Source organism: Crocodylus siamensis, chromosome 4, assembly GCF_052110815.1.
Source record: "Crocodylus siamensis isolate JL-2025a chromosome 4, ASM5211081v1, whole genome shotgun sequence".
Lineage (NCBI taxonomy): Eukaryota > Metazoa > Chordata > Crocodylia > Crocodylidae > Crocodylus > Crocodylus siamensis.
Window position 1 is genome coordinate 139,631,042 of NC_143398.1, and position 26,254 is coordinate 139,657,295.

At 46.0% G+C, this 26,254-nt stretch overlaps 1 protein-coding gene across 2 annotated transcripts in view; it reads right to left on the reverse strand.

Annotated features, from left to right (window-relative positions):
* The window catches only part of TSPAN9 (tetraspanin 9), a 290,042-nt gene that overhangs the window by 256,797 nt on the left and 6,991 nt on the right, over positions 1-26,254 (reverse strand). Inside the window, exon 2 of one of the 2 annotated variants that reach the window (XM_090043918.1) lies at positions 10,259-10,344. The exons of the other annotated variant lie outside the window; for it this stretch is intronic. The gene's annotated coding sequence lies outside the window, so the exon portion shown is untranslated. The remainder of the gene's footprint in view (positions 1-10,258; positions 10,345-26,254) is intronic. 2 annotated transcript variants of the gene reach the window in all.

A 26,254-nucleotide genomic window follows, 5' to 3' on the forward strand; every position in this document is an offset into this window, starting at 1 on the left:
GAAAATCCCTGCCCTATAGCAAGGGTGTCACACTCACGCCACGCCATGCCCCAAGCTGGATCTGGACCCTACAGCCCTTGCAGCCCAGACTGGCAAACCCAGAGGCAGAGAGGGGGCCAGTGGCAGCAGTCAACACAAGCAGCAGTTATGTCATCACAGCCCTTGATCAGTCTCCAGCCACCAGTGGTCACGTCCAGTGGGACCCCAGAGCCTGATTCTGTGGCAGGCCCTGTCTCCTGGTAGCCTGACTCCCAAATCTCCTAGCTTGCCGGGGGCTCTGTGGGCTAGATGGGGCAGTTCCATGGGTCTGATCCAGCCCATGGCCATACTTTTGACACCCCTGCTCTGGAAAGAAGGGAAAAACAATAACGTTGGGTCCTAATTTTATTCCCTTCTGTATTACCTTTTTGACATGACTCAAATGTGTGCTGGTCAACCTATTTCTGATCTACACAATGGAACATTTCAGCAGGTCAGAATTTCTTCCAGTTTCATGTTAAGTTTATTGGTTGACATCTGACTGATATTCAAATATGCTATTATTCACAATAATCACCATCAACTCAATCAGGTCATTACATCAGAAATGGATCTGAAATGCACACGGTCTAACCCTCTGCAGTAAGTGAGAGATTCCTGGTCAGTTACTTCGGGGAACATTTCTCCTTTGGTTTCTAAGAACTGACAGTGAAGGGGGATTACAAGAAATATAATAGGTTTTCCACCTCTAATATCTATCATTCTATATGGTCACAGTGCATTTCTACAATGCTTTTCCCACTAATAGTCAGGCATTATCTTTTATGTCCTCAAATCTTTCACACAAAAATCTAGCTAACTGACCATTAATTTCTAAATCTTTCCCATTATCCATCTTACAGGTTTCTCCAGTTTAATACAGACAAGAGATATTCTAAACTGCTACAGTTACTCGAATGAGTTACTTGAGAAGTTTTTAAAGGGGCTTGAAATACGTTTAGAAATAATTAACCATACAAATTAGAGATGGAAAAGTTCTATAGCATTAGGTCATCTAATCCTCCTGCCACCCACAGGCAGCAATGAGGAGATATACAGCATGGATAGAGGGAATGACAAACAATGAGTTTAAAAAGTTTAGAAGAGCTAAGTTGTACAGCTTTGCCTGTAATATCATGGGAGTAGGAAAAGGATCATGGACTCCCAAATGTCCAAGATATGAATAAAATAAAAACAAGCAAGAGAAATTATTTAGTTTGATGCCTGGGGGTGTAGACCACTGTAAGTTAAGGAAGCAACATTTAAGCTACATTATCAGGAAAAAAGCCAATGTATTCAGCTCTGGAGGAAGCTCAGCTGCCTGGAAATTATAAAAATTTAACTGGACAAATTGCCAGGAAACTTGCTATAGGGAACAATCTAATACTGGCAGCAAGGAGGGTTGGAGAGTTTAATAGTTTTTTTCCATCTCTAACAGCGCTGATTCTATAACTGCTTCCAGTGAGGGGCAGAGTGTTCTCTGAAGGTGATGGAGGAAGGGGAGAAATTACCAGGCAGGCAAAAAAGTAAAGCTCGAGAGACTTTTATCCAGTTCCAAATCAGGAGACCTGAATGTGTAACCTAATTTCTTTCTTGTATCAAAGGTAACTGTCCCAAGAAAGGAGAGGTAATTCCTTTAAGCAGAAAAATGACAGGAAAAGACAGATAAAGGTTCCACTGATAACCTTCCCAGTCTGGCTGTAGGCCAGCTGAGGCAGCACCATCTTCCCTCTGAGCCCCTGAAAAACTGCACCTTCCCATAAACATGTTTTTTCCTGAATCTGTGTGACACCTAAGCTGAACAAGATGTTAATATGGAAACAACCACGTGTAGAATTTAGATATTAGTAGATAAAATGAAGCGTAAAGACCCCCTCTACAAGTTACACTTAAGGCGTGATTAACCAGGTAATTGTGCCTTACGTTGGGACCCAGCTACACATTCAGCCGTAATAATGGTGTGATAAAACAAGCAATAAGCTACAAAGTTATTCCACAAAAATGTGTAATAACTTTGTAGCTTACTCTAATCACGCCATTAATTGAACATGTGGCCAAGAGTTCCACAGGGGAGCACCACTTGCTGCCAGCCCCAGAGCTGACAAGGCTGGCAGTGGTGGCAGCGTTGTTGACTGAGGGGTTTGCAGTGGGGAGAACGCCAGCCCCCTGCGAGCCTCCTCAGCTGCAGGACTCACAGTGGGGGCAGTGTCTTTGGCTGTGGGGCTTGCAGCAGGGACAGCAAAGGGAAACGCTGCTGCCACTGCAAGCCCCACACCTCACAAGCCTCATGGTAGGGACAGCATTCTCACTGCTGCCCCCACGGCAGGCCTTGCTGCCCCCACTACAAGATGCTTAGCTAGGGGGGCTCACAGTGGGGAAGCATTCCAGAACTGCCCCAATGCAAGCTCTGTAGCCCATGTTGGATGCGGAGCTCACAGCGGAGGCAGTGTGGGAAACACTTGCCCTACTGTGAGCCCTGCCAGCTATGGACTCACAGCCATGGGAGCTGGTACAAGGGGAGCCCAGGGTCATGATCCCAGGCTCCCCTTTCTCCAGCGATAAGGCATAGTGGAATCTAATGTGTGATCCCATAATTGTGCTTCCTGCATGCATGTGTAGTATGGCAGGAGGATGATTGTGTGGATCATGCATTAGACCCCATTGCACCTTTACCTGCATGAGCACGTCCAGACAAGCATGCACGTGCCTCTTGCCCAGGGCTGGGGCCCTCCAGGGGGAGCTGGGACCCTGGGCAAGGGGGCTGGGGCCCTGTGGGGGAATAGGGGCTGTCGCCTTCCAGGGGGAAGCTGGGGCCCTGTGGGGGTGGCACTCCATGTGCTGGGGGGGGGGCTGAACCCTGTGGGGGCTAGGGACTCCACCCCACCTGAGCAGCCCCCCCACAAGGTCCCCCACACCCAGAGTCCCCCCCGAAATTGCCCTACCCATAAACACCTACCCACAAACCAACCCACATTCCTCCACACACACCTACCTGCCTTCCCCCACCCCTTCCTGCAAACCCCACATCCTCCCCATCACACACCCATCATGTGTGAAGAAAACCAAAAGTATACATCAACACATATAGGTATTTAGAATTTATTTTATCATGATGGTAGAGACACTGGTAGGCTTCCACATTGCTTTAACATTGTAAATATACCAATACAGCATTGCCCAACTGATTGCTCTCTCGTGTGTGTGTGTCTGTGTGTATCTGTGTGTGTGTGTCTGAGCCCCAGAAGCTCAGGAGAGTGAGTAGCCCTGAGCTACTTGCCAGGGCAGGTTTTTGTACTGCTGCGGCCAGGACAGGGCAGCTTTTTATACTGCTGGGGACAGCACAGGTGCTGGCCCCAGGCTCTAGCTCCCCTTGGCTGCAGATCCCAGAGGAGCCAGACAGGGTTATTTTGCCCCAAGTGGCACAATTTGCTCCACGACGAAGTGCATGTCCGAGCACATCGGCTGAGGCAAAAAGCCCTGGCTCAAATTTGCACCGCTTCTATTTGAGCTGCTGCAAGCGCACGTGCTTACACTCTATGTGTAAAGGATCCCAAAGTCTCAAACATGGAAGCTGGAGCCAGTACTTACAAGGATTAGATAAGTTTTATTCACATGTCTGCAAAGTCAGGCCTAAGAACCTGAATCAACTGCCTGCTAAAGGCCACAACACACTCTTATTTCACATGAGAGAGACTAAAACTACAGTGAGTACAACCAGCACATGTTGTGGGTCCTACCAGATCACACAGACCGGAAGGACCTGTTCATCTTCAGAGTCAGCCAAGCTCCTAACTGCGGGTATACAAGACAACTAGCATTGGTAAAACAAGCTTTGAGACTAGCAATGAAGAAACAGCAAATGGAGAAACACCACAAGAGGATGCTCATTTGTCATGTGAGAGATAATAGGAAGAAGAAAACAATTACTAAAGCAGCCAGTGAGGCTGGCTGACCTATCATTTACAGGCAACAGATTTATTTCTTCCTGACTTAAGGCAAACTACCCAGATAAAGATAAAGAGAGTTTATCTTCTGATTAAAAAAACAATCTTTTTAAACCTAGATGGGAAGGAGGCCTCAACTCTTATACCTCACTAGATTCAGAGTAGTAACCTGAAGACAAGTATTTTCTTGTGCGAGCATTAGAGAACCCAAAATAACTTCTTAAGTAAAATAGTGATGGTGTGGGATGCAGGCTCCAGCAACCTGAGAAGAATCAATGACTGGCCCTTAACATATCTCTGGGGCAAATCATTTTCCTCGCTCTGTAACTAATTTAGCTTTCCCCTGTGTGGGGGGGCTTACCTACTACTCTAATGTTTAAGTTTATGGCACATTAAGCCTTAGCTATATCACATCACTCAGTAACTTACAGAGCAGGAACATTTACAATTTTGGCTTGCAGCCTTAGAAACCAGTCTAAAACTGGGACCACTGCAACTGAAATCATCTTCACCTAACAAGCAGTCAAGCCCAAGGTTGTTTCATTATGGAAATTTCCCCTTCCGTTGACCTAGCACAAGGATTTAATGTTACCTTTGTACCGCCCTTGAATGACATTAATTTACTTATTTCAATGAACAGGCAACATCTTCAGGTGGCAAAATAACATTTATCTGAAATAAAATTACTGTCTCAAAAAATCAGCTGTTAGATGTAATCACGTTAGCTGAGACAACTGGAAATAAAAGATGTCCATATTAAGGTTTATTAAAAAAAGAAATCTCATATAACTGCAAATCACTGAGTTGGTGTTGCTGGTCTGTGTGACTGTGTGATTGTATTACAGTTACTGACCTTTGTCCTCTCACCCCCCTACGCAGGTTGCTTGCTGCAGCCTGTTTCAGATTTAAGTTCTGTGGGCAAGCACTTTGTCTTCTGCAGTGTTTGGCTAGCACCCAGCACAATGGGGCCCTAATTTCATGGGGTTTGGCCATTACACCAGAAACAGTACACAGTGCTCATTTACATTTTAAGCAGCCTACATAGACAAAGGAAATAACTGCCCTGCTTTTACAAGAGGGAACTGAGGGACAAAGAGAGCAAGTGCCAAAGTCTATTTCATCCTTATGTGCCTAAGTGGCACTTATATAGCCACCTAGCAGGTTCAGGCCCTGGCAACTACCCCCAAGGGGGACAAAAACTACCCTGTAGTTATTTATCCATTTTATCCAACATATATTAGATGCAAAGTGCAGAAAAGCCACTGGGGACAAGTGCTGGACCACTGGACCCTTAGTCCCAAGAATGCCCATCACGCTGAGCCATATTGCCTCTGGCTTTCTCTCCTCCTGGCCCCACATGGCTGCCCTTCCTGACTGCCCAGTGATCCAGCTTCAACAGGAGGTATTCTGAGCAATGCCCAGGCCATGGCCTGGACGTTGGAACATTTTGCAAGGAAGTCGGAGATGCACGTTCAAATCTGCTTGGGGTGAGGGGAGCATAGCATCTGGGTCTCCCCCTCTCCCTGGGAAAGGGCCACAACTTTCAGGATTGAATCTCTGGCCTACAGGGTAGTTCATCCAGCCTGCACAACTCCCCAGAGGTCTAGAAATCTGGTGATGGAAAAGTGGAGGCAGCATTAATTGCTGCTCCCCTGTTGCCATATTTCAGGACCTACAGGGTGCCCTGCAGGCCAAATAACGTGGTCCTGAGTAGCCAGATCCAGGAGCACAGGATCAGGCCTCTCTTCTTGCATTAGGCATATACCTGGGTGATTCTGCTCTGCCACAAATAGAATCTAAGCTTTGCTTAAGTGTCCCAAATTCCTCCCACATAGCTACATAAACACACTGAGGCACATAAAGTTGAAATGGGGTTTGACTCTACTTGACTTATCCACAGTCATACTGAGAGCCAATGGAAGCGGGAGGTATCAAATCCAGGTCTCCCAAGTGTCAATCTAGCAGTTAAAGCACACAAACATCTTTTCTTTCTGTCTTTCCTGAGGATTTAAATATCATAGTTTAATGCATTCTTCCCATCCCATTCTAACAAGCCTCCACCCAAAATATGGTACAATGAAGACCCTCTATTACCCCTTTAATTCTACAGTTCAGCAACAAAAAATGATGGGCTTCCCAGTGCATATTGCAAGTTAACAAATCAGGATTCTGCTGGAATTTTAAAGCCAGAACTGCAGACCATGGCATATTTACTAAGCAACTTGTTTTCGCTATTCCACTGGGTCATTGTTACAGTCTACAGAGAGGTTTTACAGTACATTAACATTTAATTTTTGAACAGTAAAGAGAATATATTATTTCACAATTTACAGATATTTTAATTACACACACCAGTATCCAACCATCTTATTTTATAGTAACTGACTTAATGTGCAAGTGCTAGAAGTCAGATCATTATTCATAGATTCCATTAGTTTTGACAGAGGTCAAGGAAACCTGTTTCCACTCTTCTCAGCATGGCACAGTCCTGTCTTCTCAGGAAAATCAGATGCATTTGAAAATAAACTCTTTGAATAACAGTGGGGAGCAGGGAGATTCTGGCACCCTACAACTATCAATGGTCAGCATGCTAAAGAAGTGATGTAATTTGTGTCTCCATCAGCATGAGAAGGCCAGTGTTAGAGACTGGATACCATTTTTTTCAATTTACTGTACAAGTGACTTCAGTTTCATGCCTGGGGGAGGGAGGGGAAGAATTTTATGTTACAATGTCTGTGAGAAAAAGTATTTTAAATGCATCATCTTCTTGACAGATGCATACAAGAAATATTCCCAGGTGATCTGGTTCATTGAACAACATTCTGGGAATTGGGCCTATGTCCATTTGCCAGTGTAATGTGATCGTTTAGCATAATTAGGGCATGGAGTATTTCTATACTGCTACAGACTTAGCAAAGATTTGTAACATAAACATTTGCCAAAAAGTGCATCCTGCTGCCCAGTGTTATGGGATCACATACTTTAAGATACTTGTATGGTTGATACTCCCTTAAGGGGGCAGAGTTAAGGTCACTATGGGAATTCTCTCTTTCCTCCTACTTGTGGGTTTAAATATCATTCTTAACATCACATTACTTTTTCTAGTATTGAATTATGAAGGGGTGGTGTGAGAGGAAATATCACACCACAAAGGGCATGGATGCAGGAACAGGTTCATCTAAAACAAGTCATGCTGAAAAGCTGTGAATACATGATGCAGCCCCTAGGAGCAATGTAAGCCCACCCCAAGTGACAAATTTACCCCTTGCTAAATCAGGGGCAGTTTTCTCAGTTCTTTAATGCCCGGCCAACTCATCTGGGAACAGCTGCCAAGTTGCAAATGTGCCAGATGTTATGCCTCCCTAGCTGCCTCTCCATTCACATGTCATTTGGAATGAGACAGGGAAGAAACCAAGAAGGCCGGGCATCAAACAAGTTCCTATTCCAAGCTTCCCCTACAATCCACCTTTCAATACACTTATCCATCAACTCAGAGGAATATTTCCATTGTGAGGGAACACAGAAATAGCCAGGCAGCCTTCTATCCTGTCTTGGACAGCAGCTGGCAAAGGTGCTTTAGAGCAGATACAAAACCTCCCCGTAATATAACAGTATGCAGGAAGGTTTCTCACCTAATCCTAAATACAAGGTTTTACTGAAGCCATGAACATTATCTCAATAAATGCCTAAGATTCTCTGATAAACACTTTGCTCAATATCATGTAACAGCGAGTGCCACAGGTTACTTATATACCACATAAAAAGACCAATCATGTTATATATTGCCTTTTAATTTAGTTGAACTGGAAGCTCCCTTGCACTAGGATGGAGGGGCAGCAGGAAAAAAATAAATAAATCAATCAAACAATTTATTTTCTCTCTGCAGCTCGTTACTTTATGTGCCGCTATCATGCTGTCTTTGTCTGCTCTGAGGGGAAGCTTTTCAAAAGCTTAAATGGCATCTAAAGCATCTAACTGCCATGTTAGCCTTCAGAAATCTCCTTTGTAATCTTTCTCATTTCTCCTCACATGGATGCATCCTGTTTTTTATTTATTCACTGCCCTTTTATCTTTGCCATGTTTTTGAGACAGGGTGATCAGATACCAATATTCAAGATGACAGCACATGACTGATTCACATTGTGGCAGCAGGCTCTTTGGGAAGGCCTCCCTGCATTAGATTCTTACTGTAATTTAACGTGCTGGTGGATTTTCCGGGTCGCGCTGAGGAGGTACTTTCCATCAGGCTGACCACAGTTTTAGATTAGTTGCATTCCATCCTCTTCCACGTCTCAGTCTCCTACCCTCACATCCTTCCTCCAGCATGAACACTAACAATTTCTGTTGTAGCAGCCTGCTGTGACTCATAGTCCAGTCCTTCCAAAATATAAGGCTGCAGCTGCTTTTTGTTTGGAGCAAGCTTTACAAATTGTATGCACACTATAACACACAAAGTGCTGCACCGCAGTTAGTAGAGTGGAGGAGCCCCACTATTAATAGACTGGCTGACCTACACTTCTTTCAGCCTTTGTTTGGCAGAGTGGATGTCCATTAAGAGAAAAAGGTGGAGCCCTCCCTTCCTTTTCCAAAAGGGGAGGAAATGAATTTGTGTGTCTACTACACAAAAATGAGCTGGCTCCACATTTTCCAGACGCTCATTAGCAAACACCAGTACTCAGTGAAGGGGAAAGGTTTCCAAAGTCAGCACTACAACATGAAGTTCAATATCCTGACCCTTTTCCCAGTCATTCTAGGGCACAAAATGGATGAGGACAGTGGTAGGTGGGAGTGAGCCATTGTTCAAAGTCGGGTTGTGAGCCTATGCTCACATGAGGTAAGAGGGGTTGTTGTGGCTAGGTAAAAGGTCTGGAATAGACCCAATATCAGTAGCAAATATTGTGTCACGCTTTAATAAAAGGTCTCTTCCCTCCCCCTTTTTTCTTCTTGTATGTCAGATGTTGTGCTCAAAAAACAAGTTAAGAAAATGAAGATGAAACAATGCTTGCAAACATTGGGTGAAACTGAAATCCTTCTGTGAGAAAAGGATTGGAGGAAAGGGATGGAGGAAAGAAAAAATGCACCCGGCATTTTTCAAGATGCACTCCTGACAGAGTCTACCCATATCACACACACTGCCCCTCCCCACCCATGCCAAGAACAAGGAGGAAAGGGCAAGAACAGTCCTAACAAACCCTCCCTGCTTCCAAAAGGTAAACAGTCAATGCAAAATAGCCTGGTCTCCATGGGGAACTTATGCTGATACTGTTTTCTAAGGCACTCAAGTATAACGAAAAAGATGTTAAAACAGATTAGGTCTGGAGAGATTAAATATTAGTGGACAGAATCTGCCTTTATGTGGCCAGTTAATATCTAGTTAAGGGCACAGCTATGCTGCTTACTTACCATGCCAGGCAGTGTCACACTGCGTGCCCCCCCGCCCCAAACCAGCAGCAGTGTGGCTGCATTTACACGGTGTTAGATCTGGGCTAATTATCTCTCTGGTAAGGCAAGGCCAATCATCTAGCCCAGCATTTCTCAAACTGTGGGCCACGACCCAAAACTGGGTCTCAAGAATATATGAAAGAGTCACAAACAAACTTTAAAAATAGGTCAACAAACTTTAAAAATGGATTGAGAACCACTAAAAGGTTGAGAACCACTGATCTGGCCCACTGCTTCTCCTTAAGGTGGCTACACCACTTCCAGTTTGAAACAGAGTGTGCACAGAGCAGCGTCAGTGTAGTGTGCTTCGATACTGTCCTTCTAGTGCGGTCAGTCAGGTGAAAGCTTCCAGGAAGAAAACCCTCCATTTCCTTTTCTATTGAGGTTCTCTATCATGCACCCAGCCAAGGGCTACCTGAGCTCTTCTTTAATACTGACAACTGAAATTAAGCAAGGCTATTAATTTATGTAACCCCCAAGCATCAGCCTTTCCACCTCCACTTCTTATAGATCAAAACCATGGCTCTAGTAACATATAACACAAAGCAACTCACATCTCTCTCCACTTTCCTCCAACTGGTCAAAACATGCCTCTAGCAAATACATAAGGCAGCTGATCAGGATCATATCCATTGCAGTCCACTACAGGAAAAGACCTATGCAGGAAGCAAAATCAGCAAGAGGGTTTCCCTCCTGCCAGTAGTGAAGCTACAAGGTCAATGATCTTACTGAGCACATAAAGCTGCAGCCAAAGGATTAATGTTGGATTAGATTCATGTAGGAAAAATGTAAGCTGCACAAAACATGGCTGACAGAAACATTCCATTATTCAACTGAAAAGTAGAAATACTTACCAGCCATAATTGTATCCCACACTTTGCAGTGCTGTGCTAGTACATGACAGCCTAACAGACTATTCTTATGGTCCAAGTTGAGGGGTCTGAAATGTAAACAAAGCAACTCTATGAAAAATGAATGACATTTTTAAATGCTTCCAGATTCCTAATTGATGGCATTATTTGTCAGGAGGATAAGAAAATCTGACTTTCAGAACGGTACTTTTTCACCTGAATGCAACTCTTTCTGTAGAGACATCAAGGATCTAACTGGGTAGCTTCCACTCAAATCTATTCTCATTTAACTTTAAGGGTTTAACTCAGTATTAATTAGCCTCCATGCCTATTGCTTAAAGAAATGCTATAGCCATCCTAAGCTCCAGAACCTCCTCACTACATCTCATAATATTTACACTGTCTTCAGCAGGACCTGGACATTGCCTCCACTTCCCCACAGCAGAGTTCCTGTTCCAGTCTGGCTTAAATACCATGCGTCTATTCAGAAAGTCAGGGCCTTCCTTCAAACATGCCGTGAAAATTCCTTAGACATATATCATTTCAGGATTAGCTGCACCAGCACTAAACACAGTTTAGCCATAAGTATGCAAATGTACAAACAAGGTTCTGCAGTTTTGCCAGCAGGCCTTAACCAAGTAAGCTGATGCCAAACACAGTTCGTCCTTATTTGCACTTACAGTTAAATGCTAGTCAGCACTGGTGAAGCTAAATGGAGTACTAAAGCAATGAATTTCCTGTTGTAGAAAAGTCCAGGGACACAGGACTGGAAGAGATTTCCGTCACTGGGTCCAGCCCCTGCTACAGCAAATAATCGTGTCAACCACTCCAGACATACGCTCTTTGGAAATAGAATTACAATTTGTGGGATAACATTATAAGAAGAAAAAATTAGGCTCCCTGAGAACAAGATGCATGATGTTGTGAACCCAAAGGAAAATAAAGCTGCAAGACACTTCAGAAGGCCACTTAGCCCACACCCCCTGCTCTGGGGCAGGTCTGGCCTTCTCTAAACCTATCTTATGCAAGCATTTGTCTCACCTGCATTTAAGAATTTCTGGTGGTGAAGACTCCACAACTCCCTAGCAAATCTAAGTTCCAGTACCTAGTCATCCTCATAGTGAGAAAGTTCCTCTTAATATCTAAGCTAAGTTTCTATTGTTGCAATTGAAGAACCTTCTTTTTTCTCCTGTCTCTACAACCACAGACATGCACTATTACTATCCCCTTTGTAACTGGCCTTTATATATTGAAAAACTAGTGTCAAATTTCACCTCCTTCAATCTTTTCTCATATTGTCTTCCAACCTTTTCTTTATGTGTCGTGTTTCCTAGAGCTCTAAATCATATCTGCCATTCTCCGCTGAACTCTTTCCCATTGTCTTCATCTTTCTTGAAGTGCAAAAAACTGGACACAGTCCTCCAGGTGATTGGTAGAAGGCTTACCACTTAGGACATTCTCTACTTGTCAAACCAATGGAAAATGTGCAGCAGAGAACAGCAGGATGATCCAATAGGTGTCTTCTGCTTCTATCTTCTCATGGATCCTTCAGGATCCAACATCATTCAGCTGGGAAAGAACATTAGTGGATCACTGAAGAATTTGCCCTCAAATAAGCATCAGAGTAATGGCTAGTGGATGGTTTACCCAGCTCTCCTCGACTGGCCTGCAGAATAAGCTCAACAGGCAAAAAACAGTCAGCAAGAAAAGAAATACCAGAACTAGGATCCCCTTCACTGCCAGCTCTTCATGTGGTTTTGGTGAAACGGATCCAGCCCATAGCAAACAGGCTGTGAGACCTACTTGCCCCACACCTTTCAACAGTCACACAGGAGAGTACACATTTCAGGAAAGACCAGCGTGAACATTTCCTACATAGCCATAGATTTCCAGAAAAAAAACACCTAGAGCACTGCCACAAATAAAAAGGGAGGAGATTCATGACAGCAGATGTAGATGAGAAGTTTGGTTAGGGTACTGAAACCCAGAGGTTCACAGTTACAGTAGCATAACTAGGGGTAGGCAAGCAGGGCACCAGCCCCAGGTGCCATATTGACAGCTCCCTGGGGGTTTAGTGATAACAGCAGGAGTCAGGTGTAGGAACATAGCACCACTGCTGTAAAAGCAGCAGCAGCAACCAAGGGCAGGCGGACCTTGCTGCACTTTGGCTACGTACGGACATTCAAAACCCTAAACCTGAACTGATTCAATCTTTGCAGATTAGTCTAACCTGCGTAGACCGAACTGATTTGCAAGTGAACAGACATTCACTTTTGATTCTGGAAATTCAGCCACATACCTGCAGTGGCTCAGGCCAAAAGCCAGGGGGCGATAGAGTGAGCCCTCTGCTGCAGGGAAGTTGGGCTGAGGGGGAAGCGTGGCCAGGCCCCAAGAGACTATTACTGGTGGGAGCTTTAAATCTCCACCCTGGCCTGCAGGGACCCCATCCGGGGTGTTCCTGGAGGGGGAAGCAGCCCCTGCCAGGTATTTTCCACCCCTGCCTGCCGCTAGAGTGGAAGGAGGCATGGCCAGCCCTGGCAGCAGCATGAAGCCAACAGAGACGGAGGAAGGTTTAATTCCCCCTCCATCCCCTGTCCCACCAGCAGGAACCCAAGCTGGGGTCTGCCTGGCCGGGGTGGAGCAGCCCATATCAGGGTCCCCCCACCCTTCTGCCGGGGGCATGGCCAGATGCCAGCCAGCATGGCTCCTAAGGTGAAGGAGGCAGGGAGGAGGTTTATTTCCCCCTCTGTCCCTTCTACCCCTGGGGAACCCCAGCTGGAGGCTGCCTGGCCAGATGCAAGCGGAGAAGGCAGCAGCCAGGGCTGGCAGATCCTGGCTTCAGTGTCCCAGAGGGAAAGGGGATGGACCTCAGGGGGCCATGCTGGCTGGCCCCTGGCCATGCCCCCTCCCCTGCTGCTGGAGCAGTGTCGGGGGGCAGACACTGACATGGGCTCCTGCACCCCAAAGAGGCAGAATCCAGCTCAGGTCTGTGCCAGTGGTACAGGGGACAGAGGGGGGAATTAACGCCCCCCCAACTCTGTTTGCTTCATGCTGCTGCGGGGGCTGGCCACAGCCCCTGCCACTCGAGTGGTGAGTGGGGCGAAACACCTGACAGGGGCTGCTGCGCCCCTGCCTGGCAGACCCCAGCCATGCTAGTGAGACAGGGGACAGAGGGGGAACTAAACCTCTTCCCTGCACCCTTTGCCTTAGGGGGAGCGGCATCTGGCCATGCCCTTGCCCCTGCTCCAGCTAGAGAGCACAGGGGTGCAGCCAGCCCTGCTTCCCTGAAGCAAACAGCACAGCACAGCCCTGGGCTGCAGAGCATGCTGGGATCCTGGAGGACTCTGATTTAACTTAAACCAAGAAGGGGTCTAGGACAGAAGTTCCGTAACTGGTTTGACCTTAATCAATTAAGCCTAATACTACATTCAACCAGGTTTATCTCAAACTGGTTTTGGCCATTTTGAAACTGGTTTATGTGGACTGCACTTATGTTCTGTTACAGGTTTAAACCAGTTTCGGATCACTTAAACCACTTTGTGTGTAATGTCTGTCCCTAGCCTTTGTGTCCCTGGGACAAGCAAGACTGACCCCACCGCATCTCTGCTCTCCAGGAGGATTTTGTCCAGGGCAGAAAAATTGCTATGGATGCCTTTGCTCAGTAAACCCAGATCTATGATATTTGGGATCCTGTACAACCTGGAGCCAGTGGATTTCTTCTCCTATGTACAACCCACTACTGGATAAGCGAGAGTTCCTGTCCTAATAACCAAGGGGGACATTGCCACATTAGGACTGTGCCTCTGCTTCTTGCTGTTACTCAAGCCCTGTTTCAAAGTTAAATAAAGTTCTTTTTCTTTGCTTTTAATGGATGCTTTGGACTCATATGATCAATGCTAGGAAAGCATCTATTTTCAACCCCTAATGAAAGGTCATCAAGTTGATTCCTCATTTTGTGTCTGAAGCAAAAAAAAAAGCAAGCAATTTTACCTACTGATTCAAGCAGAGGGGACCAGCAGCCACCTTCTGCCATGGACTTTTGATGCTGCTGAGTGAACCACTGGACCCATCAGTGCCTCTGCTTCCTGTCATTTAATTGGAGGGTGATGGCATCTCATTACTTCAATGGAGATATAAGGCTACAGACATATCCATGAAGTGCTTTCCAGCCTCTAGTGGCCAGGAGCAAAGGATAATTTGCTTGCTGCATGCTGATACTGGTAAAGAACTAAGGCAGCCCTAACCAACTTTTCTGCTGCAAAGTAGCATTCTTAGCAGCATCATAAAGAATCCACTGGGGGGGTTTTTAGAGCCAGCTGTACTACTAAAAGAACTAGCCACACAGTTTCATTCTCTTTTTGTGGTTTAATGTGAAAGCGTCTGAGAAAACATTGAGTTTTGGCTGACAACGGTTTTATCGTAACAAAGTGCTGGCTTTTAAATATAGCCACGAACCAGGCCTCCTCTTGCAAAGTCTCAGCTCTTTAATGTGGAACTGATGGGGGGAGGAGGAGGCGTCAGCTGAACTTATTGCACCATCTAACAAAGACATGGCTGGGGTGGAAGCAGGGTGGAAACTGTGGCAGTGCATTTAAGAGAAGGAGGCCAAAGGACAGACAAGAAGATCGTGGGGAGCAGGGAACAATCTTTACAGGCAGTACAGATTTTAGGAGTAGATTGATCTGTTAAGAAACACTGAAGGAAACAATACTCTCAGTCAGGGAGGAATCAAAACTCGTGGAAGAGGTGATATTTTTTATTAGACCAACTAGATATTTGCAAACAAATTATTTTGTTATTATTAAATAAATAAAATAGTTTGTTTGCAAATATCTAGTGGATCTAATAAAAGATACCACCTCTTCCATGAGTTTTGATTCCTTTTGCCTCTAGACCAATACGGCTACAACCTGGATACCTGAGGGACTCTTTCTTGGAGCTGAGAGATGAAACCCAAACCCCTCAGAGAGAGGGACACTGATGAAGCTACCCCTAGTGTCATGGGTGTAGGTCGTAGCCATGTTGGTCTAAGGACATAGGCAGCCAAGGTTCTTTGGATGAATTCAATATCTTTTATTGGACCAACTAAAATAGTTGGATACATTCTTAATTGGTCTAATAAAAGGTATCAGGTTTACCCAAAGAACCTTGTCTACCTGGTGTCACGACAGGGCCAGACTGACCCTTCTGTTGCTCACTTTAGACTACTGAAAACTTCAGGTGCTTCCTCAGTGAAAATCTTCATCCGGTGTCTGCCCTGTAATTCCTGTGCGTCAGGAGCTTCCCTGTGGTCAGCAAGACCTCCACAGGAAAGACTTGTTTAGTTCATGCAAACCAACTGTGTTGACTTTCCCCATACTAACTCCTCCACCCCCACCTCCATGCCACTCTGTTCGTTTTACAAAGAGAGAGAAAGAAACTAAAACAAAAAAAAAGATTTCTTTCTAGTTTGTCTCCTGTTTGCCAAATAACGAGCTCCTTTTCCTCAGCATGTGTAAGGCTGTGGAAGCCGATATGATTCACTTTTGGTTATGCAACATTATGGAAGCCAACCAGACCATAGCCAGTAGAGGTGTGCGAAACGGGTTGTATTCGATTCAGATTCAGATTCAGCCCGAATCGGGGACCGAATCTGCTGAATCCAAATCTGAAGAGTTGATGCTGATTTGGAGAATTAGCAGTTAGGCCATAGACACAGTTTTAAATGTTTTTTCTACATACCTCAAGGTACCAGTGCGGCTCGTGAATGCTGCGATGCTGAGGCTCATGAAGCGTCCCACAGGAGCATGAAGGGGCCCCTGCGTGTTCAGCGGAAAACTTGGAAGTGGTCTGGAAGTACTTCTGGTCCACTTCCAGGTCTGCTGCCAAGTGCTCTGGGGACCCCCCCACGCTCCTGTAGGACGCTCCATCTGCCCCACCAATGCAGCATCCACGAGCCACCTGGTACCTTGAGGTATGTAGAAAAAACAATTAAAGCTGTGTCTATATCCAAATCACCAAATCTTTCCAAATCTATCTGAATTGACTGAGAGACATTAAAGGGTCTCTTGCTTTGATTCGGATTTAGAGATTCAGCCACTGAATTGGGCTGAATCTCCACCAAACTGAATCAGGGACTGAAGCTTTGCACAGCCCTAATAGCCAGTACCAGGAATATCACTAGGTGCCTGCTATTCAACTGAAGACAACTTTTTTTTTTTGGAAAATTCAGTAACAAAAATAGTCCCAGGGGGTTGTTTCCTATTAAAGGGATAATGTCATCTTAAAAATATAGTCCATTTCTAAGCAAGTTATAAATAGATAGCTTTCCCCCACCTCCCATGTTTGTGTGGTTTTACAAGCATGCTTTCCTATTTTGGAAAATACCATTTTGTGAAAGAGATTAACAAGATAACAGCGGAAACTCACTATATACAGAGTGCTTGCAAATGCATGAAGCAAACTGAGGAAAAAATAGATGCGATTCCCCTAATTTCTCTCAATTATAGTTTATCTAAGAAGTTATTCACAATAATAGCAAGTAAAACATTTTCAGACTTGGACATTTTACCTGACAATGTAGCCTTTAGTAGCAGTAGTGTTCAATGGTTAAAAGCTAAAAAGAAATAATAAAAAGACTCTCTATATGCCTGAAGGAGGGTGTTTGTGTCCAAAAGCTTGCAAAGAACAATTTTTCCAACTGTTTAGTTGGTGTAATAAAAGATATCACATCTACCCAAAGAACCTTGTCTGTCAAAATAAAGTATTTTGAGGAAAAGACCTCCAAGGGTTAAGATTTTCCAGCCGGCTGGGAAGAGTGGAGCGAAACACAGAATGCTGACCATCCTTATCCAAAAGGAAGAGAATGTTGTGGTCAGCATTTTATCTGCTAGTATATGCAAACATGTTTCCAATTGCAGATGAGCCTGCTGCAAACGCATGTCATTCCCCTTGCACTGTTTGCAATTCAAACCTGACAGCGGTGGGCTTGTGCACAGTCAGAAAGTGAAAGCAATTCTACTTCTTCACCGCTTACATTTAGCACTGGGGCAACATGCAGTTTGAGCACTTGATATTTTTCTGCTTTCACAATCAAAGGCGTTATTAATGTCACAGGTTAAGACACATATTTTTTTTAATGCACAGTCCCGTAGAAAAGACAGCGTTCTTTTAATTTAGGGAGACTTAGTGAAATAATGGCATCAGTGTTCTGTTTCAACAAGTCCTTTATGTGATGTCAAACCATATCTGACCCCTGCATAAACAGGACAGTGCTGCCCAGTATACAGAAGAACTGCTTATATCTACAGCTTCAGGCAGGGTCAGGGACCTTCCCCCTACATCATCCTATCACTAAATGAGAAGGGGTGTCTGAGCCAAGAAAGTGTGGTGTGAAAAAAGCAGTACTTGCATGAAAAAGGTAAAGCTGCAGTGTTTTGGCTCAGTGAGTTTAAGTCTTGAAGATCCTCTTACCCCTCTCCTGATTTTTCAAAGGACCCTCTTCAGAGAATCCTCCAAATCACGATTTGTCCCCCTGGCTTTGCCGGTATCCCATGTTCTAAGGATCTGTCAAGGAGCACATGATCCTAAGGCAGGGGTGGGCAAAATGCGGCCCAGGGGCCGGATGCAGCCCACCAGGCCATTCTATCCAGTCCGCGGGGCCCCTAAAAAATTTAGAAAATTAATATTTATCTGCCCCTGGCTGCCTATCATGGGGCCCTCAATGGCTTGCCAAAACTCAGTAAGTGGCCCTGTGCCCATAATAATTGCTCACCCCTGTCCTAAGGCAAGTTCATTGTCATTGCTGCTGCATAAATTCTCTGTGCTGCTGCTGAGACCTAGCGCTCATACAGCTCTCATCATTGGTCACTAGTCATAATTTAAAGGTAAGTAAGCACAGTCATCCTCACTGTTCAGATAGGAAAACTGAAGTGGAGTGGTTTACCCGTGGCTACCCAATGGCAGCTACAGCAGAGCCAGAAACATTACCTGCATCTCTAGGATCCCAGGCCTGAATTTCCATCCAGAAAAGTAGATGGGATCCACCAGTGCTCCAAGGACAAGCTATAAACTGGGGAGGAAATAGTGAGAAGGGGATCTCTTCAAGCCAGAGACTACTTTTGTTCTGTTAGTACAAAGTGATGGACTCCTAGTCCCCCAACTGCAGCCCCCTACGTATTAAAAGAGTACAACTAACAATAGCAGCACAAAGGAAGCTGCCACAGGATTGGTATTAGTATACCTAGTGCTTCTTGGAACACAGTTTCACCCAAACTCATTCTATCCCAGCTGTCAAACCCCTTTCAAGTGCCCTGTCTTCTTGGTCCATTATTAACATAGCCTTTCCTCTTCATCCTCCATCTCAACTCTCTCTCTCATATCAAACAATGCTGTAAATCATGCCTCTGTCCTGCTATTCCACATGCAATCTCCCTGGATAGATAAAAAACCATGATTAAAAATATCAGATATTTTTCAACTAATTTTTATTTAAATTCCCCAGTCTTTTTTAAAATAACTTTATTTAAAATTAAATATATAATTATGAGAACCTACAGCTACTCAGGAGGGAAACCTTCATTCACTATTTTGTAACATAACAAACATATGTAATAGTAAAGACAGAATAAATGTATGTTAGGCTCTATAATTACGTAAATAAATGGGTACAGATGTGCTGTATTCTCCTGGTTAGCAAAAAGCAGTACTAAATTACACCAGCCAAAGACCTTTTTTAAGAAAACAAGATTAAAATCAATGTTTTAATCAAGGCTTCCTGCATATCACTCTAGATTGTGACTTAAGGCACTTTGATTTAAACAAATCCACACCGTCATCTCCTACTTTCCCACACTTCAAATCCTTTCAGTGGTTTGGCTTTAACCGCAGCAAAACAGAGTTTCATGCCCTCACTTTCAAAGCCCTAAAAATTTTAGTTTCTGCCTGTTTCTGTTCTTACTTCCTCCTCCCAATTCTCTCCTATAGTATCACTCAGCACAACTTAGAATCATAGAAAATTAGGGTTGGAAGGGACCTCAGGAGGTCACATCTAGTTCAACCCCCAGCTCAGAGCAGGACCATCCCCAACTAGATCATCCCAGCCAAAACTCTGTTGAGCCAGGCCTTAAAAACCGACAAGGATGGAGATCCCATCACCTCTCTGGGTAACCTGCTCCAGTGTTTTACTACCCTCATAGTGAGAAAATTCTTCCAAATATCTAACCTAAACTTCCCTTGCTGTAACTTGAGACCACTGCTCCTTGTCCTATCATGTACCACCGCTAAAAACAATCCAGCTCAATCCTCTTTGGAACCCCGTTTCAGTTAGATAAAGGCTGCTATCAAATCAACCTTCGCTCTTCTCTTCTGCAAACTAAATAAACCCAGTTCCCTCAGCTTCTCCTCAGAAGTCATGTCCTCCAGCCCATGAACCATTTTCACTGCTCTCTGCTGGACTCTCTCCAATTGGTCCACAACCATTCTGTACTGGGAAGCCCAAAACTGAACACAGTACTCCAGATGTGGCCTCACCAGTGCCAAATACAGTGGAATAATCACTTCCCTTGATCTGCAGGCAACATTCCTACCAATGCAGCCCAGTAGGCTGTTAGCCTTCTTGGCAAAAAAGACACACTGCTGGCTCACATTCAGCTTCTTGTCCACTGTAACCCACAGGTCTTTTTCTGCAGAGGTGCTGCCCAGCCAGTCAGCCCCCAGCCTGTACTGGTGCATGGGATTGTTCTGTCCTAAGTGCAGGACTTTGCATTTGTGTTTGTTGAATCCCATGAGATTTCTTTTGCCCCAATCCTACAATTTGTCTAGGTCTCTCTGAATCCTAGCCCTACCCTCCAGCATATCTACTACTCTCTCCAGCTTGGGGTCATCTGCAAATTTGCTGAGGGTGCACTCTATGCCATCCTCCAGGTCATTGATGAAGACATTTAACAAAACTGGCCCCAGGAACCAATCTCTGGGGCACTCGCTTGATACCGGCTGCCAACTACACATCAAGCCATTGATTACTACCCTCTGAGCCCAATGCTCCAGCCAGTTTTCTACCCACCTTACAGTCTATTCATCCACCCCGTACTTCTCACTTGCCTGTGAGAATGTTGTGGAAGACAAGGTACACCACATCCACTGGTCTCCCCGCTTCCACAGAACCAGTCACCTTGTCACAGAAGGCAATCAGGTTGGTCAGGCATGATTTGCCCCTGGTGAATCCATGCTGACTGTTTCTAATCACCGTTTTCTCTTCCAAGTGCTTAAAAAGGGATTCCTTGAGGACCTGCTCCACGACTTTTTCAGGGACTGAAGTAAGGCTGACTGATCTGTAATTCTCTGGATGCTCCTTTTTCCCCAGGACAGCTGTGCTGGGCTCTGGCATCAGCTCTGTACAAGCGTGTGCACATGCACCTTGGAGCAGATGGTGGTGGAGGGGCCTGAAGCAGCGCAACCCCGGCCCCTCCCCTGCTGCCAGCACAGAGCTGATGACGGCTCTGGAGCCCAGTGCAACTGTTTGTAGCCAGCCTGGGCTCTGGGCAGTGACAGCAAGCAGTGGGCAGGCTACAAACAGCTGCACCAGGCTCCACAGCTCCAGCATCAGCTCCATGATAGAGGTAACTGCGCATGCACCTTGAAGCAGATAGCGGCAGGGCTGCACTGCCTCAGGACCAGGCCCTATCCCCGCTGTCCGCTCTGAGGTGTGTGTGCAGTCACCGCCAGCATGGTGCTGATGCAGGAGCTGTGGAGCCCAGCGCAGCTGTTTGCAACCCGCCTACTGCTTGCTGCCACTGCCCAGAATCCAGGCTGGCTACAAACAGCTGCACCAGGCTCCAGAGCTGTCATCAGCTCTGTCCCAGCAGCGGGGGAGAGGCCAGGGTTGCGGTGCCTAAGGCCCCTCCCCCACCGTCCGCTCCGAGGTGTGCATGCATGCGCCAGTACAGACCTGACGCTGGAGCCCGGCACAGCTGTTTGCAGCCTGCCTGCTGCAAGTGCCCAGAGCCCAGAAACCTTATTCCTGAGCTTATTTGGTCAGCTCTGGTCACAGAGCCTCTGGGCTCACAGCTGTGAGGCTGGGGCAGGGGCATTGCTTCAAGGTTTTGAGCAGCTTGGGCACTCCAGAGATCCAGATCCAGCCCCTCCAGAGAACCAGGGAGTGCTGGGAGCTTGATTTGAGGTGATTTGGCCTCTGGACATCATCTTTGGAAGGAACAAGCCTGACCTCTCAGAGATGCTGGGCAGAGCCACATGGCTGCTGCTCATGGGATGATGCAGCCTGGGGTTGTTCCAGTCTCCTACTGGGACCCCAAACCAGTGGCCTCAGCTCTGCCACTGCCATCCTGCAAGTCCCCTGCTCCTCTGTGCCTTGCAGCTTAGAGTGAGGGTGGGATTTGTTCCCCAGGGCCAGGGTCTGGGGTGGGGGGTCATGCCCCGAGGAGGCTCTGGCTTACTGCCTCAGTCCCTTCAGGGTACAAGGACAGACTCCCCCGGCTCCAGCCCAGCTCTCTCCTCCCCTGCTGTGCTGGCCTGACCCCAGATCAGTGCCCTGGACCCAGTGGGGTGTAACGCATAGCCAGCGCTGTCAGTCCAGAGCCAGTGTGGTTTGCTTTCCTGAGGGAAAACACTCCTTGATGCTCCCCTTTGGCCGCTGCCTTGGCACCAGGGTAGAGCGACTGTGGTGGGGATGCGCCATCATGTGCTCTCCCAGCCTCTCTGGGGATAATGGTTTAGATGTCCTGAATAGTCCTGCCAGCTTAGGGCCGTGTGGAGTGGGTGGGTGGTTAGGCCGATCGGCAGGCTCGGGGCCGGGACCTCAGCTGGTCGTGCTGCAGCCTGGGGGCTGGCTCCGGGGAACCACAGGGGCTCAGGGCATTGTTGGGTCAGACTATGCCTGGTGGCCCAGCAGCCTGCCTCTGTGTGCCCATGCATCTGGTTCTCTGTGCACACGTGTCTCGTTCTGAATATGTGCGTGCATGGAATTCATAGATGTAGGGTCGGAGGGGACCTGAGCAGATCATCAAGTCCAACCCCCTGCCCTAAGCAGGAATGAACACTGGGCTCATATGACCGCTACTAAGTTAAGCTCATAAGCTAGGTAGTTATCAAGCCTCCTTTCAAAGACCCCTAAGGTAAGAGCTAGCACCACTTCCCTTGGAAGCTGATTCCAGATCCTGGCTGCCCTGACTGTGAAGTAGTTCCTCCTGACATCTAGCCTGAACCTACTCTCAATCAACTTGTGGCCATTATTCCTTGTTATTCTGGGAGGTGCTCAGGGGAACAGGGTCTCTCACTCATTCCCCTCTGGTCCCCCCTGGTAAGTTTATAGACGGCCACTAGATCTCCTCTCAGCCTTCTCTTGTGGAGGCTGAACAGGTTCAGGTCTCTTAGCCTTTCCTTATAGGGCTTGCCCTGCTGCCCCCGATCATGCGAGTGGCCCTCCTCTGGACTCTCTCCGTGCTGTCCACGTCCATCCTGAAGTGCGGCGCCCAGAACTGAACACAGTACTCCAGCTGTGGCCTGACCAGTGTCACATAGAGAGAGAGGATCGCCTCCTTAGACCTACTCATGATGCATCTGTGGATACTTGACAAGGTGCGGTTAGCTTTGCGGTTAGCCTCACATTGGCGGCCCAAGTTCATTTTAGAATTGATAATGACTCCAGATCTCTTTCTGCCAGTGTGCTTTCAAGAAGGGAGTTCCTCAGCCTATAGGTATGCTGCTGGTTCTTCCTGCCCAAGTGCAGTACCCTGCACTTGTCTGTATTCAATACCATCCTATTCACATTCATGTGTCTGTTCTGGGTGTGTTGTGATTCTCTGTGTTTGTGCACATGTGGTTCCATGTGTGTGTATTCTGCATTTTACACACAGGGTAGACACTCTCTTCCCAACAACGGTCCACCAAGCATCATCTCCCCATTCTTCAATACCATTTGTTCCAAAAATCTCTCTTACCCAAATAATTTTCCACCCAAATAATCCCTCCATGGTCCACTTTCCTGAATAAATGCCATTTTTCCTTCCTGCCTCAAAGTGTGAACTTTTAATGTAAGGGATTGTGGAAAATGGGAATGTCAACCTGGTGACAAACCCTACCTCCTAACCGCTGCCTCTGAAGTTGGGATGCTGGGATTTCTTTCAGAATGTTGTCCCTTCACCCAGCCAGCAGACTTCATCTCTGATGTCAGTCTCAAGCTTGACTAGTAGAAAGCTAATGAATTTCTAACTCTTCATAATCCTGAGAGAGAAATCATTCCTTCTAACCCATCACAGAAGATATTTCTGGCAATTGGGAAAAGGTATCTGGACAGGAGCTCAATTAAATCTATCCTTCCTTGAGCTTGCATTTTTGGTCCTCTTTACTCAGTGAGTAACTCCAGCACCTTATGCAATAGTGACACTGCTGTCCTGAAACCGTCCAGGATTTCTGACCGCTTCACTGCTCCCATCACTCTTGATAAGACCAAGACAGTCTTAATTCCACATCTTAATTGGCAAAGCTCTGGGACACAGCACAGGCAATGGAGCCATGCATCTCCAAGATTAGCAGTAAGACACTTCATCACTTTACTCATTCTTGGAAGGTTTTCTCTGCAATCCTATAGGCTAGAATTTTAGTTTTATTTTTAGGTGAAGCCTTTCTGGGCAGGTTGCTGGTAAAGGTCTCCTCTTGTAGCAAGGCAAACATAGCATTTAGGCTGATGGAATTTTCCTCAAGCTCTCTCAAATTCATATAAATAATACTCTGTGCATTGGCCTTGACCTAGCAGGGAAACAAACATGCTAGGTATGTTTAGCACACCATTTTCAAACCTTCATCACGTCAGCTACAGTATTACAAAAAAACTTCTTGACTCCAAATAAGATGAGCAATTGTTCCTTACTCGCACAGTTACATTTTCAACACAAAGCATTAAATGGAGCAGGTTTTGAGATAAGTGAATGCCAAGAAAAACATAATAGTTTTAGAATCACAAAATCATAGAAAATTAGGATTGGGAGAGACCTCAGGAGGTCACCTAGTCCAACCCCCTGCTCAAAGCAGAACCATCCATCCCCAAATAGCTCATTCCAGCCAAAGCCTTTGTCTAGCTGGGTCTTAGAAAGCTCCAAGGATGGAGATTCCACAACCTCTCTAGGTAACCTGCTCCAGTGCTTTGCTGTACTCCTAGTGAGAGTATTTCCTAATATCCAACCTAAACTTCCCTTGCTGCAACTTGAAACCATTGCTCCTTGATTTGTCATCTGCCACCACTGAGAACAGTCCATTTCCATCCTCTTTGAAACCAGCCTTCAAGTATCTGAAGGTTGCTATTAAATCCTCTCTCAGGCTTCTCTGCTCCAGACTAAATAAGCCCAGCTCCCTCAGCCTCTCCTCCTAAGTCATGTGCCCCAGACCCTTACCATTTTTGTCGCCTTCCACTGGACTCTCCAGTTTGTCAACAACCTTTCTGTATCAGAGGGCTCAAAATTGAACACAATATTCCAGATGTAGCCCCACCAGTGCAGAATAGAGGGAAATGATCACTTCCCTTGATCTGCTGGCAGCACTACCACTAATGCAGCCCAATATGCTGTTAGCCTTCTTTGCAACAAAGACACGGTTGTCATATTCATCTTATTGTCCATTGTAACCCCCGGGTCCTTTTCTGCCGAGCTGCTACTTAGCCAGTCAGTCTCAAACCTGTACCAGTGTATAGGATTTTTCCATCCTAGGTACAGGACTTTGCACATGTCCTTGTTGAACCTCATGAGATTTCTTCTGGTCCAATCCTCCAATTTGTCAAAGTCTCTCTGAATCCTAGCCCTGTGAATCCTAGCTCCTAATCTGAGCCCTCCAATGTATCTAGTACTCCCCTCAGCTTGGTGTCATCTGCAAACTTGCTGAGAGTGCACTCCATCCTATTTTCCAGGTCGCTGATGAAGATATTGAGCAAAGCTGGCTGCAGGACAAACCCCTACAGAACTCCGCTTGGTACCAGCTGCCAACTAGACACTGAGCCATTAGTACTGTTTCAGCCTGACAATCCAGCCAGTTGTCTAACCACCTTACAGTCCTTTCATCCAACCCATATTTTCCTAGCTTGCTTGCAAGAATGCTGTGGGAAACAGTATCAAAAGCTTTGCTAACGTCACTGCTTGTCCCCCCTGCCCAATTGGTCGCAGGGCCCCGCCAGCTGGGCCATTTGCTGCTGATCACCAGGAAAGTGAAAACCATGGCATACTTAAAACCACAGTTTTTGCTTCCCCAGTGATCAGCAGCAAATAACCCAGCCAACAGGGCCCCTCTGCCAATCAGAGGTGAGGGGGGAGGCAGGGGGCAAAATGAAAAACATTAAAGGAGCTTCTGCAGTGCTGGGCACTTCTGGCACAATTTACAAAGATCCCTACGCATCACAGAAGGCAATCAGGTTGGTTAGACGTGACTTGCCCAGGGTTAATCTGTGCTGACTGTTCCTAATTACCTTCTCCTTTTAACTGAAAAATAATAAAACAAATGCAACAGCAAAACACCCCCACTCTGAACTCCAGCGTGGAAAACTTCTGCCAAAAATGGAGAGAATTACAAAGGAAAACTAAGATTGTAAGGTCATTTCCCATTCATTTTTAAACCCCAGAAAAAAATCTCTTTGTCCATGCATAATGCCAATTGAGTGTGATTTTGCACTAATTTAACATGATCCCGTAAACACTACTAAAACAACGTTTAACACCAGAAAGCCACGTTGCAAGGATTTGACACAATATTAAATGGCAAAGGAAGAAGCACTGGGGTTAACAGCTATAAGAGACTGTTAAAGCAGTGTAGTATATCGGTTTAGGAACAGATCATTACCATGACATATCCCTCACTGCAGATGCAATTTGTTACCAGTCAAAAGGTTCTTACACTGAGTGTATAGCTTTCTGATAGGCTAAATCTCCTAGATCACACCCTTGTGGTTCTTCATCTCAGCTTCCAACACCACAGACCTAAACCTCGGGGCAGACTCCTTTAATGTTGCCCCCACATTGGGGA